The sequence below is a fragment of the Hyperolius riggenbachi genome, chromosome 4 (assembly GCF_040937935.1).
Source record: "Hyperolius riggenbachi isolate aHypRig1 chromosome 4, aHypRig1.pri, whole genome shotgun sequence".
Classification (NCBI taxonomy): domain Eukaryota; kingdom Metazoa; phylum Chordata; class Amphibia; order Anura; family Hyperoliidae; genus Hyperolius; species Hyperolius riggenbachi.
Window position 1 is genome coordinate 93,844,138 of NC_090649.1, and position 15,386 is coordinate 93,859,523.

General features: G+C 41.8%; 1 long non-coding RNA gene across 3 annotated transcripts in view; it reads left to right on the forward strand.

Moving 5' to 3' along the window:
• LOC137570421 (uncharacterized) overlaps positions 1-15,386 on the forward strand; it is a 30,242-nt gene extending 14,856 nt beyond the window's left edge. For all 3 annotated transcript variants that reach the window (XR_011031035.1, XR_011031036.1, XR_011031037.1), the window contains exons 3-4: positions 7,909-8,156; positions 15,034-15,386. This is a non-coding gene — a long non-coding RNA (uncharacterized lncRNA). The remainder of the gene's footprint in view (positions 1-7,908; positions 8,157-15,033) is intronic.

Here is a 15,386-nt window from a genome sequence, read left to right on the forward strand (position 1 = left end):
AATGAAAAGAGGTGACTAAATGTTTTCACTACTCCTAAACAATATATAATGAATCCAAAGCAGCTTGGGTGGACCTTCCCTTAAAGAGTTCATTCTGACATAGTACACAATGACAAATCCCTGGTAATCTGCTGGGGATTATTCAGTCTCGGTGTCATATAATAAGGGACATGCACAGGCAGAAGCAGGCTGGGCGATAGGAAAACCCTTCTACTTATAAACTCCTACATAGCCAACCACTTGGTAACAAATGTAAAGATGGGGAGAAGCACTGACATCTAAAGGGAAAACAGATGCCTTTGGCAAAGCTGACGGTTTTGTCACTTTAGTGAAAAGAAACCTTTTTTTGACCATAGGAAACAGTGAGAATTATTTCCCAGATCAACTACCACAATGATGTTACTGATTGCAGCTGCACATGTACTGGCATCAGGTGCTCTGGTCTGGACCAATACACATAATTGGATCACTTGCTAGTTACGGATACTCTGCAATAGTCAGATCATTAGCGTTTTTTGCCGTTTTTCTTGGTCGCTATTTTTTTTTTTTTAGCATACCTGAACTCAGAACTTCCTCTCTGCTTTAAAAGATAAGCAACATCATAATAATTTTTTTAAAAAAAACAAATTTCTTTGTTACAGCTTACAGAACTCCTTCCGTAAATCTGCAGTGTGTCTATTGCCTGCTTTAATGGAAGCCGACAAAGGGTTAACAACCTGTGTTTACATTTTAGCTGTCTGCCAAGGACTGTTGAATTTCTGTGCTGACACAGCTGAGAGATCAAATTACACTTGAGATTACATACAGATGAGAAGGAATTAGACAGACGCTTCTCTCTAAAAACACACAGGGTGCATTTCACTCTGTTTTACTTGTGTCCTGTGCAAGAGTTCAGGTCCACTTTAACTAACTATAAAATCCTCCCTCCCACCCTATTTTTAACCTATTGCTGATACCTAACCCTAACACAGACTTCTTTTTGACACTAACTCCCTGCACAGTCACTACGATTGTCCTCCTTTCCTGATGCCGTACCTAAACTCCTAAAACTAACCTCCTAAACTTAATAACCAAGGCTAAAATCCTCCTACCCTGAACCCCACCCCTTCTACTTTGTTTGCCAAATCCTTACTTGTAACCCTAATTGATACACACCTACTCAGGGCCGGGCCGAGGCATAGGCTGGAGAGGCTCCAGCCTCAGGGCGCAGTGTAGGAGGGGGCGCACAATTCATTCAGTTGTCATTCCTAATTGTGTATGAGGCAGAAAGAAATAAGAAAAGGGGATACATAGCAGTGACTGGAAGCCAGATAACTAGATATTAAGGTGTTGGGGAGGTTGTGGGCCCTGTGGCCCTCTTAGTCTAATAGCAATCAGTGTGTGACGGCTGGGGTGGGAGGGATGCAGGGGCGCACTTTGGTGTCTCAGCCTTGGGTGCTGGAGGACCTTGTCCCTGCTCTGCACCTACTTTTGTCTACAATGTGCGAGATGTGAATAAAGTGTGAGCCAAATTGTATCGCTTAGCACCGTGGCTGAAACATGCATGCAGTTCATTACGATAAGCTGGTTTGGCCTATCTTTTTCATTGAGCAGCGGCCCTAACCAGTTAACCAAAGATACTTGCTTCAACCTGCAAAAGTGAATCCAACGCTCCACCCCTTTATATGCTGACCTTAAGGTATCAAGTGCAGTTAGTGAACAGCTGACATTTATAACAAATGGGTGGGAATTCCCTGTAGTGTTATTACTGAGATCTTTAAAGCGCAGCAATAAATATATTATGAATAACATTTAAAGAGACGCTGAATCGAAAAAAGAATTATAATATAATGAATTGGTTGTGTAGTACGGATAATTACTAGAACATTAGTAGCAAAGACAATATTCTCATATTTTATATTTTCAGATATATTTTTTTTTTTTATAACATTGCACCATTCTCTAATATTTGCAGTTTACACACTACTCAGCATTCTAAATGATTTTACAGAGCAGGCTAGTGAACTTTTGAACTGTCCTCTGGAGAGAAAAAGAAAATACAGTGACTGACAGTTGTAATAACAAGTTTCAGAAGACGGAGCTCTCTGCGACTTTGAAAGTTGTGGAGCTCAATGGCTCTTTTGCATAGATAGCAACTGGAGTTTCTTAACACTTCCAGTACTGAAAACAATATTAGACTTTTGTCTCCGCTGCTAATGTTTTATTTCTTAGCTGTACTACACGTAAAAATCATTATATCATAATTTATTTTTTTTTCGCTTCAGTGTCTCTTTAAAGAGGAACTTTACTGAAAGATCATAGTAGGGAAAAAAAAACAAATCAAGACACTGCAAGATGAGAAGTTAAAAAATAGAAGATCGATCAATAAATGATTGATACTCTCTGTAATTCACTCTTTCACTAAGGTCAGCATCTTTGCTGGCAGACATATAAAAAGACTGCCCTTGTCTATAAACACACCCACTAACAATGTGGGTGGGCTAAAAGGTTGGTTTTTATACATACATATATTCACAGAGGGAGATGCTGCTTGCTTGGCAGGTGGCACCAGCCATTATTTCCCACAATGCAACATGGTTCATGGACAGGAAACTGTCAGGGCCATGGCCCTGACACCACACTGTGGGAGGGATTTCAGCTCAATATCAGCCACACAGACATCCCTGATGAGAGAATAGGTAAAGATTTCGGTACTTATCCGTTAGCCGGGCGCATCCGGCAGGTGGCGCTAATTACTATTCCCCCTCCAGGCCGACATGGATAGTAGGGAAAGATGTAACTCTGGTGGAGTTTTATCGCCACCTAGAGGATGCGCCCGGCTAACGGATAAGTACCAAGATTTCTTGTGGGAAAGGGGCTACTGGTTGGGAACTTGGGATGAAGTTCAATCATTGGTTAAAGTTCCTGTGATGCCTGTTCAGAATGTGATGTGGGTACATCAGTGAGGGTGCATTCACCAGCTGTGTGTCAGCATCGAACGCGCTGCAATAGTAATGGCATGTTTACATCTTGGCATTGTAACTGATCATATTATCATAACATGGTCTCTTCAGTGTGTTTTTGGATAATGTGTACGAAAAGCAGGCCTTTACATAGCAATTGGCTATGCTATGAGTGTACGTTGCATTATGCTCAGGTGTACTTCACCTGAAGAAATAGTGGGGATCTCCCTAGAGCATACATATCAAACTACGGCCTGCCGGCCAAATCTGGCCAACGGAGCCATCAAATATGGCCCACAAGTGGTTTCTAGTGGGAAGCACTAAACAACAGGGAACTGTATAGGAGAGTAAGGTGGCCAGTAGACATTGAGGTTGGCTAGTGACTTGGTCCCAGAGTTCAATTTTGGCCCACTCTGTATTTGAGTCTGCCTTAGAGACAGATGATCAGCAGGACAGCCAGAAATAAATATGGCAGCCTACTGTGTATATCCCTCTAATTTCAGAAGTCCTTTAAGCCTCAGCTCAGGCAGAGTAAATATTTCACAAAGCAATATTGTAAAATAATTATGTATAAGAAAAAGGTTAGCAATAACAACAAAGAACCTGTCAAGTGCTGTTCTGAAATCCCACATTTCCTGAGATGTCAGCTGGGATTTTATGAAACGCATTGCCTGATTAAGTATATATGATCTGGAAAACCCACCTTGGTTTTCTAAATCAAATACCCCCCCCCCCCAAAAAAAAAAACAAAACATTTTTTATATATACAGGATCTTCTCAAAAAATTAGCATATTGTGATAAAGTTCATTATTTTCTGTAATGTACTGATAAACATTAGACTTTCAAATATTTTAGATTCATTACACACAACTGAAGTAGTTCAAGCCTTTTATTGTTTTAGTATTGATGATTTTGGCATACAGCTCATGAAAACCCAAAATTCCTATCTCAAAAAATTAGCATATTTCATCCGACCAATAAAAGAAAAGTGTTTTTAAAACAAAAAAAAGTCAACCTTCAAATAATTATGTTCAGTTACGCACTCAATACTTGGTCGGGAATCCTTTTGCAGAAATGACTGCTTCAATGTGGCGTGGCATGGAGGCAATCAGCCTGTGGCACTGCTCAGGTGTTATGGAGGCCCAGGATGCTTCGATAGCGGCCTTAAGTTCATCCAGAGTGTTGGGTCTTGCGTCTCTCAACTTTCTCTTCACAATATCCCACAGATTCTCTATGGGGTTCAGGTCAGGAGAGTTGGCAGGCCAATTGAGCACAGTAATACCATGGTCAGTAAACCATTTACCAGTGGTTTTGGCACTGTGAGCAGGTGCCAGGTCGTGCTGAAAAATAAAATCTTCATCTCCATAAAGTTTTTCAGCAGATGGAAGCATGAAGTGCTCCAAAATCTCCTGATACCTAGCTGCATTGACCCTGCCCTTGATAAAACACAGTGGACCCAACACCAGCAGCTGACATGGCACCCCAGACCATCACTGACTGTGGGTACTTGACACTGGACTTCAGGCATTTTAGCATTTCCCTCTCCCCAGTCTTCCTCCAGACTCTGGCACCTTGATTTCTGTATGACATGTAAAAGTTGCTTTCATCCGAAAAAAGTACTTTGGACCACTGAGCAACACTCCAGTGCTGCTTCTCTGTAGCCCAGGTCAGGCGCTTCTGCCGCTGTTTCTGGTTCAAAAGTGGGTTCATGCTTCCATCTGCTGAAAAGCTTTATGGAGATGAAGATTTCATTTTTCAGCACGACCTGGCACCTGCTCACAGTGCCAAAACCACTGGTAAATGGTTTACTGACCATGGTATTACTGTGCTCAATTGGCCTGCCAACTCTCCTGACCTGAACCCCATAGAGAATCTGTGGGATATTGTGAAGAGACAGTTGAGAGACGCAAGACCCAACACTCTGGATGAGCTTAAGGCCGCTATCGAAGCATCCTGGGCCTCCATAACACCTGAGCAGTGCCACAGGCTGATTGCCTCCATGCCACGCAGCATTGAAGCAGTCATTTCTGCAAAAGGATTCCCGACCAAGTATGGAGTGCATAACTGAACATAATTATTTAAAGGTTGACTTTTTTTGTTTTAAAAATACTTTTCTTTTATTGGTCGGATGAAATATGCTAATTTTTTTAGATAGGAATTTTGGGTTTTCATGAGCTGTATGCCAAAATCATCAATATTAAAACAATAAAAGGCTTGAACTACTTCAATTGTGTGTAATGAATCTAAAATATATGAAAGTCTAATGTTTATCAGTACATTACAGAAAATAATGACATTTATCACAATATGCTAATTTTTTGAGAAGATCCTGTATATATATATATCACTAAAGGCTTGCAATTAAAACAAAGCACCCCACGGAAGTAATCCTGGCAGGTTCCAACCTTGGCTCTGTGTGGCTTATGGTCTTTGGGGCGGGCTCCCTGCTTGGAGCAGGATGAAGGATCTAATTTGTCACGGGGTTTAGCAGATTATGGAGCTCTCTTAGCTCTTTAATGCTTTTAATTGAGACCAATCTGGGAACTGACTGTGAAATCCTCTGCACTTTATCAGAATGAGCTTCCGTACAGCTCTGTGCAGCACAGCACTGAAGGAAAGCCATACATTCCGTTAATTCTGTGTATCTCTATACTGGGTGAGCAGTCATTACAGATCATTCATTGTCAATCCATGGTAACTTAGCCATGCAGCATTAGTAGTGTGAGCAAAGTAAACACCCTTTTCTTGCCTTTGACTCATAATTTGGCTCCACTGATGATGGGCAGCCCCTCATAGGCAAGTAAATGTACCCTGCCTCAGGGCGCAGTGTAGGAGGGGGCGCACAATTCACTCATTCCTAATTGTGTTTGAAGCAGAAAGAAATCAGAAAAGGGGATACATAGCAGTGACTGCAAGCCAGATAACTAGATATTAAGGTGTTGGGGAGGTTGTGGGCCCTGTGGCCCTCAGTCTAACAGCAATCAGTGAGTGACAGCTGGGGTGGGAGGGGTGGAGGGGCGCACTTTGGTGTCTCAGCCTTGGGTGCTGGAGGACCTTGTCCCTGCTCTGTCCCTGCCCCAGTGTCGTCGCCCCTCCATTTTGCAAAGACACAGAGTGCGCCACTTGGCTGTTGCCTATTCTGTGTCTGTTTAGCATTGGGGCGAGTTCAATCCTGGCAGTGGCTGCTGCATTAGCTTTTCAATAGCACTATAGTCATATTCATTAACAAACTATTCCCCTTCCCCCGCTTAGACTGCTTTCACACGGCAATAGTCTGGAAAAAGCGGGATAGGGCAGTCTGTGTCACGTGATTGCTTTATACACACAAGGCTGGTGTGGGTAAACTTGGCACTGTGGCGCTTTGCTCTGTGCACAACATGCTGTGCACATCTCTACATGAAGTCCTCTCTCTATCCTCCACACAAGGGTGTGTCCCATTTCAATCAATTTTGAGGTTTAATTACTGACAAATTTCCCACATCAGTCAAGCGATCTCCTGGCTGCCGCACCCAGCTCAGGTGTTGGCTCTAATTGACTTGTGATACTCAGAAATATTCTAATATATCTCGTTCCTCATCACCTCTTGGAAAAGCTTATAAATAGATTGTGCTAGTCATTACATAAATAATATAAATAATACAAACAGTTCTACTTTATCCATGAGGGATTTATTGTTGCTTTCAGTGTTCTGTTAACTTTTGCACGTTTACGTCTTTAGCTTGTTACTTTCTCATCTCGAGGCATCGTGGCTAACGTGTTACTAGTGTATGGGTCTATTATAATGCAGTCTGCTCTGTTGATGGAATCCATAGTAATTGTATAGTCTACTATGGTTATTGCTTTTATTATGTATTTACAGGTAGACTCCAGTTAACCAATGAGATAGGCACTGTAGGTTCGTTCTTAGCCTGAATCTGTCCATAATTCAAAACACTGTGCTATCTCTGTTCCCTATACCTCCTCTATGCCACTCTGTGCCTCTAGTGTCACCCTCTGTGTCACCTGTCCCCTCAGTGTCCCCCTCTGCGTCACCTCTGTTCTCTCAGTGTCTCCCTCTGTGTCACCCTGTTCCCTCAGTGTCACCTCTGTCCCCCTGCTCCTTCAGTGTTCCCCACTGTGTCACCTCTGTTCTCTCAGTGTCTCCCTCTGTGTCACCTGCCACCCTGTTCCCTCAGTGTCACCTCTGCTCCCTCAGTGTTCTCCTCTGTGTCACCTCTGTTCTCTCAGTGTCTCCCTCTGTCACCCTGTTCCCTCAGTGTCACCTCTGTCCCCCTGCTCCTTCAGTGTTCCCCTCTGTGTCACCTCTGTTCTCTCAGTGTCTCCCTCTGTGTCACCTGTCACCCTGTTCCCTCAGTGTCATCTCTGTCCCCCTGCTCCCTCAGTGTCCCCCTCTGTGCCACCTCTGTTCTCTCAGTGTCACCCTCTGTGTCACCTCTGTCCCCCTGCTCCCTCAGTGTTCCCCTCTGTGTCACCTCTGTTCTCTCAGTGTCACCTCTGTCCCCCTGCTCCCTCAGTGTTCCCCTCTGTACCACCTCTGTTCTCTCAGTGTCACCCTCTGTGTCACCTCGCTCCCTCAGTGTTCCCCTGTGTCACCTCTGTTCTCTCAGTGTCTCCCTCTGTGTCACCTCTGCCTCCATTGTACCCCCCTGTACCACCCTCTGCCTCATCCCACTTTTTACCTCCTTCTGTCCTAGTGATGATTGAAATGTGCTCATTTTGCTTATGCAAAATTTCATGTAATATTTCACAATAACGATTATACGTAATTACGATTTTCAAATTAAATTGATTTTCAATATTCTATTCGTAATGTGACATTTAAAAATGGCATACAGCAATTAGAATTATTTCTTATTTATACAGTATTCATTTTTTGCAAGAACTTTTGAGTAAGTATAATAGCCTTTACCTGTCAACTTGAATTTAAAAGCCATGTTTTTGAAACCCTTTGCATTTGTTCATCAGGTATTACAGAGAAGTGAATGTGAAATGCACACATTAACAAGATATTTCATGAGGAACACAGAGGTTGTTATCCTGACGCACAAGAATGACTCTGCCTGATAGATAGTGATCAGGCGTCCTAATAAAGGATAGGAGTGGCAGAACTCAAACCTAAGGAGTTGGCAGGCGCCACTGAACCTGATTTCAGCCTCATTTTGATCAACGTCTTAAAAGAACAGAACTGATGAAATGTCTTGTCTTGGAGAGAAGTAAGAAGTACCCTATAAAATCATAATTGCGCATAAAATTAGTGTTCTCTGCTGATGACGCAAAGGTCGGTCTTTGTTGAGTTACTTGAAAAAGGAAGATGTATGCTGATGAGAGATAAAGGCTGTAGACAGGGCCACCATATGTTTTGTGTCCCATACAAATTAGACTTCTAGGTCCCACCTAACTCCCTCTGCAAGACATCTCACCTTTGGGTCCACAGTGCTGCTGTGCTACATGTATCCACAACTAGTGGTGGATGGACATTCAAAATCTGAACAGGTTCCTTCTGGAATCTCATCTAATATAAGTCTAGCAAGGTGTAGATCAGGAAAAGGATCTGTTTCAATGGATGAAATGATTGACCATTGATTGAAAGGGCCTCGCTTTTTGCGCTAATAGCAGGACGCGATAGTGGGCGGGAACGCGAAGAAAGCTTCGCATACCCTGGGGTGCTCAGGCGCAGTTGCCGTTGACTTACAAGTCGGTGGTAACGAAGCTTAGCCACATTGGGAGAACGGAGGATAGTGCAGTAAAGGATGGCTGCTGGGGGCTTAGGGAAGCCCCAGATAAGTGAAACTGTTTGAGTACAGCGAAATTACAGTTCCACAAGTTATTTGCAGCTGAGAAAGGGAGGTTTAGGGTAAGGTATCAGGAAGGGGGGTTTTAGGGTCAGGCACCACCAGGCGGGTCTAAGGGTTAGCCACCACCATGGGGGGGTCTTACAGGTAGGCACTGCCGGGGGTAGGTCTAACGGTTAGGTATTACCTTGGGTCTAAAGGCCTGTTTCCACGGCTGCGGAAATCGGGAAATCGGCTGCGGAAATCAGGCCGAATTCGCAGAGTTTGCCTGCAAGCAAATCGCACGGGGAAACTGCCATTGCAGCATTTTTCGTGCGGGAGGGAGTGAATCCCATAGCCGTGCATGGCATGGCTTCTGGGATTCGTCTGTGTACTCGCGGTGTGAGGAAGTGCTCATCTTGCAGCCATGCGTGGCGGCTAGTGGAAACGAGGCCTAAGGGTTAGGCACCTCCAGGAAGAGTCTTAGAGTTAGTGATCGGTAGAGGGAGGATTCTGTGTGAGAGTATGGTTAGGTTTAGTAGTAGTAAAATATTGGTAATATTTACCAGTGTTTTACTATGCTTATTACGACTGTATTTATACTGTATATAAGTTTTCATTGAAATATACTATATATTGCTATTTTGGTTTCACCCGGCACCCTTTTTTATTACTGTAATTTTAATACATGTATTATTCTATTTTAGATAAAGTTAAAAATAACCTAAAATATTTGGCTTTTGCAACACTTAAAATCATTAAAAATGAGTCTGACATTAGAGAAAATGCTAATTTTAACCTATATTTAGGCCCAGTGCATACCGAGCGGTTTTAGCAGCGATCCGCCAGCCGCATGCGCCTGTGAAAACACTTGGCTAATGTATTTCAATGGGATGGTGCACACCAGCGGTTTGAGTTTTTTTCCAAACCGCAAACGTGCCTCCTGCTGCACGCCTGCGTTTTGCAGAATCGTTTCGTCCTCAATAGGAAAAACGCAAACTGCTGTGGAAAACGCTACATCAGAGCGGTACAGTAACAGCTTTTACCGTAACAATATTTGTAATCTGCTACACAAAAACGCTCCCAAAAACGTTTAGACAACGTCTCTAAACATGTCTAGAATCGCTCTGAAATCGGCTCCAAAAACCGCTAGTGTTTGGAGAATCTGCTAGCGGTTTTGTTGTGCATTGGGCCTTACTTGTAAATTGAAATTTTGCATAATCATTGCCAAAAAACAATGATTGTGGCTTCATCCTGAGCCCTTTTTTCACCACGCCTCTATTTCATGCTATATTTATGTATATATATATATATATATATATATATATATATATATATATATATATATTTTATACACACATACACATTATGTATAGACAACAAGCTGCACGTTTGTACCTCCGACAACATTACAGAGTTGAGGCAGCATGAGGGGGATTTGCAGAAGAGCTGCCTTAGCTGTGGAGAGAATTACCTGTAAATGGAGTATTTAGAGGGAGTTGTCTGTAATTGCCTTTATACTCTGTCCACACACACACCTTCTCGCCCATTACAGGCTGATGAAACAACTGGGTGTTTGTCTTTTCTAACCTGGGAGAGATGAGACTTTAATGAAGGCCAGTCAGCAGCCAGTAAAGGTGGAGCCGCTATCATTAGCAGACAGCTATGGTAGAATGCCCTAGGGCAAGGGTGTCCTCTTTAACCCACACAGCTTGTACAGACTCCCATTAATTACAATAAGACTATCATGTAAGAGCCATCAGAGAAGGAAGAATCACAACAAACTTATTGGTATGTCAATGCAATGAAACTCGCCGTGTTTATACTACTAATGGAAGGCCATTGAGGCAAGATGCCCGTAAACAAGCAAGGAATAGAATGGGTTTCGCAATGGCTTGTGGCTCTCTCACACTTTCTCAATTACACTCTGTGGTAAGAAAAGGTCTTCATTCTATTGGACTCGCAACTTGTCATTCATAAACCCATCAGGGCCTAGATTTAAATATCAGAATACTGCTTCTAATCATGTGATCTCTATCTCATGTCATTATAGTCATGTGCCTAATGCCTGATACACACCATGCAATTTCCCATCAGATAGGCGGGTCGAAATTGAATATTTCCAACAGGTCCGATATCATTTCCGATCGATTTTCTGATCACTTCTATACAAAATCAGAAAACAGATTGGAAATCAGATCTGACCTGTTGGAATTATCGATTCGACCCATTGAGCCTGGTACACAACATGCAATTTTTTCTTCAGATTCTAAAGGGCTCTGAATGATATTCAAATTTGACAAGGATGAGATATAGAAAAAAAGCAGTGTACAATTTCATTGATTTTATTGATTGGATATCACCGGGTCCCGTCACTTCAGCCAGTCGGGGCCAGTCTGCGCAGAAGTGCCCCCTCTACGTATCTCTCCGGCGGCTGCTGGAGAGATAAGCAAACAGCGCACTTCTCCTGCACAGACTGGCCCCGGACTGGCTGAAGTGACGGGACCCGGTACCGGCGCTGCAGAAGACTGAGGACAGCGCCGGGGGGAGCGATCCGAGCTTATGGGGCTGGAGAAGCCGCAGGTATGTATAAATATTTTATACTTTTCAGCTCTGGTTTCCTTTAAAAGGCATGTTATTGAGGTGTGAAACTATCACCTAGGAGAAAAGTCAGGAGAAAAAGTGATTTGAATATGGGCCAAAGTCTGAAAAGCCAGGCAAAGCTGAGTAATTCTAAAACTAAAGCTCTAGTGAAAACAATAGTAACAAAAGGAAGCATGAGAAGAGGTTGATTACTATGAGTGTGCACTACATGCAAGACAACATTAGCATTTGTATATTAAAGGACAACTGAAGTGAGAAGAATAGGGAGGCTGCCATATCTATTTCCATTTTAACAATACTAGTTGCCTGGCAACCCTGCTGATCCATTTGGCTACAGTAGTGTCTGACTCATACCAGAAACAAGCATGCAGCTAATCTAATCAGATCTGACAATAATGTCAGAAACACCTGATCTGCATATGCTTGTTCAGGGTCTATGGCTAAAGGTAATAGATGCCAGGCAACTAGTATTGTTTAACTAGTTATTGCACCTGTGTGAGTATAGCTACCTTTAGCCTTTTGTACCTTTATATACACACAACTTCATCTGAAGTCCCAGGGACATAGATATTAGTCTACCACCGTGATTGCCGATGTGTGTGCTCCTGTTTGCTCCTGAGCGCAGTTCCCGTCGCCACCCTTAAAGTGGACCCAAATTAAAAATACAAGATTTCAGAAATAAAATCTGTTTTCTAAATTATAATACTAAATAGCAGCCTTTTTTCAGCTGCATGACAAATATAAAATATTTTACATTTATTGGAGGAACCCCTCCCTTCCTTTCATATTGCCGGGACAGAATCCGGCAGACTGGTGGAGTAGGTGGTGTCCGGCAAAGGAGGAATTGCTAATGGCTGCCACCTGTATAACCCTAGTTTTGAAAAGAGAAGGGTGAAAAGCATGCACTGAAATGCTCACAGGCTTGAAGGAGTGTTTATTTATCTTTGTATGTGTCAGAGTGGTGCAACTAAATATTTTGAATTAAAAAAAAAGTTTGGTTTGGGTCCGCTTTAAGTGCACAGATCAGTGATTGGTAACACAGTTCCCATCCACCAATCTAAGTGCCTGGGATCTATGAATACCGGCATCAATGAGATGCCGTGGCCATTGACAAAAATTATAGTAATGCATACACGCATTACTCCCTGTAAGGCGTGTATACAGTAAAAAGTACATAATCGGAATGAAGTGTGTGTGTGTGTGTGTGTGTGTGTGTGTGTGTGTGTGTGTGTTCTAGTGGTCAAATGTAACATTACACCTACATACTTTCCAATGAAAAAAAAAATACATATAATATCCCGTTAAATAGGAAGCAGGAAAAAGGTGCACCATAGGCTGCAATGCAAAATATTGGCTATTGGGTGCCAGAGAAGAAATTATGGTGTCCAACAAATAGCATTTACAGGGTTCATAACAAAAAAACTTTTTGTTTACAGAATAAGGTTTATGACAAATATAGTTTACAAATTCGTTTTGACTTTCTGTTTAGCTTATTTTATCATTTTTAAATTTCACTTTCAGGAGTGTAATAAGTAAATTTTTTTCAAATTTGTTTTTATAAGTATAATGCTTAAATATAGTTTTCAAGCTTATTGTATAACAAATATATCGCTTTTGGTATTAACCTTGTTTTCAGAATTGTAAGACTATTTATTCTATTATACATATATAACTTACTAACCATAATATTTTTAATGTGTATGCTATTGTAAGGCTATTTATTCTATTAAAAATATTTAAATTATTCTATTTATGTTATTTGTAGTGAAGTATTTTATGGTATCAAATATATTATTGTTTATATGTGTGTAAGAGTGTTTGTGCAGTGGGGATGGTTAGGTTTAGGCACCACCGGGGGGATGGTTAGAGTTAGGCACCACCAGGAGGGGTGGTTAGGGTTAGGCACCACCAGGGGATGGTTAGGGTTAGTCACTACCAGGGGGATGGTTAGGGTTAGTCACTACCAGGGGGGTGATTAAGGTTAGGCACCACCATGGGTGTTTTAGGGTTAGGCACCACCAGGGGTGTCTAGGGGTCAGGGATAGGTACAGGGAGGGTTATTTGTGAGAGTAGGGTTAGGTATAGTTCAAGTACAATATTTGTAATATATACAATTTATTAAACTATTCTTATTACCACTGGGAGGGGGGGGTCTAGGGGTTAGGTATGGGGAGAGTTCTGTGTGAGAGTACAGTTAGGTATAGTTGCAGTAAAATACCTGTAATACCTACAATTGTATTACTATGCTTAATTTTTGTTATAGACGGTATTTTGCCATTTCATTACCGTTAATTCAACTGATTTAGCACTTGATTTTCTTTTATAGTATAGAAACAAAAATATTGTTCTAGATAAAAAAAACGTATAATTTCGTCTATATCCCGCACCATTTTTTCCAAACACCCTTTTTGCATGGACACAATAAATAACCCCGTACCTCCACTCCAATAGTTACCAAAATAAAACACTTCAATAAAAAAAAAGTGACATTTAAAAAAACATACATAAATAGTTACCTTAGGAATTCAACTTTTTTAATATGCATGTCAAGACGGTATATTACTGTTTTGTTTTTTGCAAATACGGGCTTGTAATTAGTGACAGACATAAAACTGAAATAATACACCTTCATTTCCAAATAAAATATTGTCGCCATACATTGTTCTAGGGACAACATTTAAACAAATGGGCAAAGAAAATAGGTTGGTATTTAATTACAGTACCATGTATTATTTTAAGCTATAATGGCTGAAAAGTGAGAAATTATTTTTTTCCATTTTTTTTATAGTGTTAGTCCTGTTAAAATGCATTTAGAATAAATTAATTCTTAGCAAAACGTACCACCAAAAGAAAGCCTAATTGGTGGCGGAAAAAACAAGCTATAGATCATTTTGTTATGATAAGACGCTATAAACGTATTGGCTAATGAAAGGAAGGAGCGCTGAAAGGTGAAAATTGCTCTGGTCCTTAGAGACGAAGGACAGTACAGCTCTGATACTTACCCGGGGCTTCCTCCCGCCCCATAAACACGTCCAAGTCCCACGCCGTCCTCCTGCGGTCTGCCGTTCAGCCGCGGTGAGATCTGTTACCAGCCTCAGTCATTCCCAGTCAGGGTCTACTGCGCATGCACAGACCGACCTCCTGCGCATGCGCGGTAGAGCCGGACTGACGTCACTGAGGCTGGTAATGGAGCTCACCGCGGCTGAATGCCAGACCGCGGGAGGACGGCGTGGGACTTGGAGGCGTTTATGGGGCGCGAGGAAGCCCCGGGTTAGTATCAAAGCTGCACTTTCCTTCGTCTCTGAGACTCTTTAAGGGGAAAAAAACCCTTACTATGCCACAGAGCAGTAAATAAAAAACATTAAACATTAAACAAAAGAACCACTCCAGTGAAAAAAGTAAGCAGTTAAAATCTAACAGAACAGACAAGACTTTAGACTAGTCCAACTCCTCATAGAGGATTCTCTGGGTTTTCTAAAGCAATTCCTGAACGGCAGTTGCCAAGTCTAACTGTCAAAATGGTGTGCAATTGGGTAGGGAGGCTGGCTGGTATCTTACTGTTTTGACAGTAAAAGTGGAAATCTGCCATGAGGAGATGTACTAGTCAGTTCTGTCAGATTTTAACTGCTTACTTTTTTTTCGCTGGAGTGGTCATTTAATGGAACTAATGCTAAATAGGACAATAGTAACAGAGTCTCAATATTTTTATTTTCAGTTCAAGATCTCAAAATTTTAATTTCAATTTTCGGTTCACACTGCAACGCAAAACTGACATTTTTGGGCCGGATCAAAGCTCAAGACCCTTGGAGGTGAGAATGAAAGTTGGGAAGATCAGCAGACTAGAAAAATAATGTGGACCTAAGCTATAAGGAAAACTCAGCACAAAATTTTTGTTGAAGAATTGTACGGGTGCATACACACATCGGATTAGCCAATGACTGGCAAATCTAACCACTTCCATATAATATGAGGGACAAAGATTGTCAATACTATGAACAGATTGTATAGGTAAGATCTCATACTACAGCAAAGACCCAGGTATCTGGCACCGGCAGGGATTGCCTGACG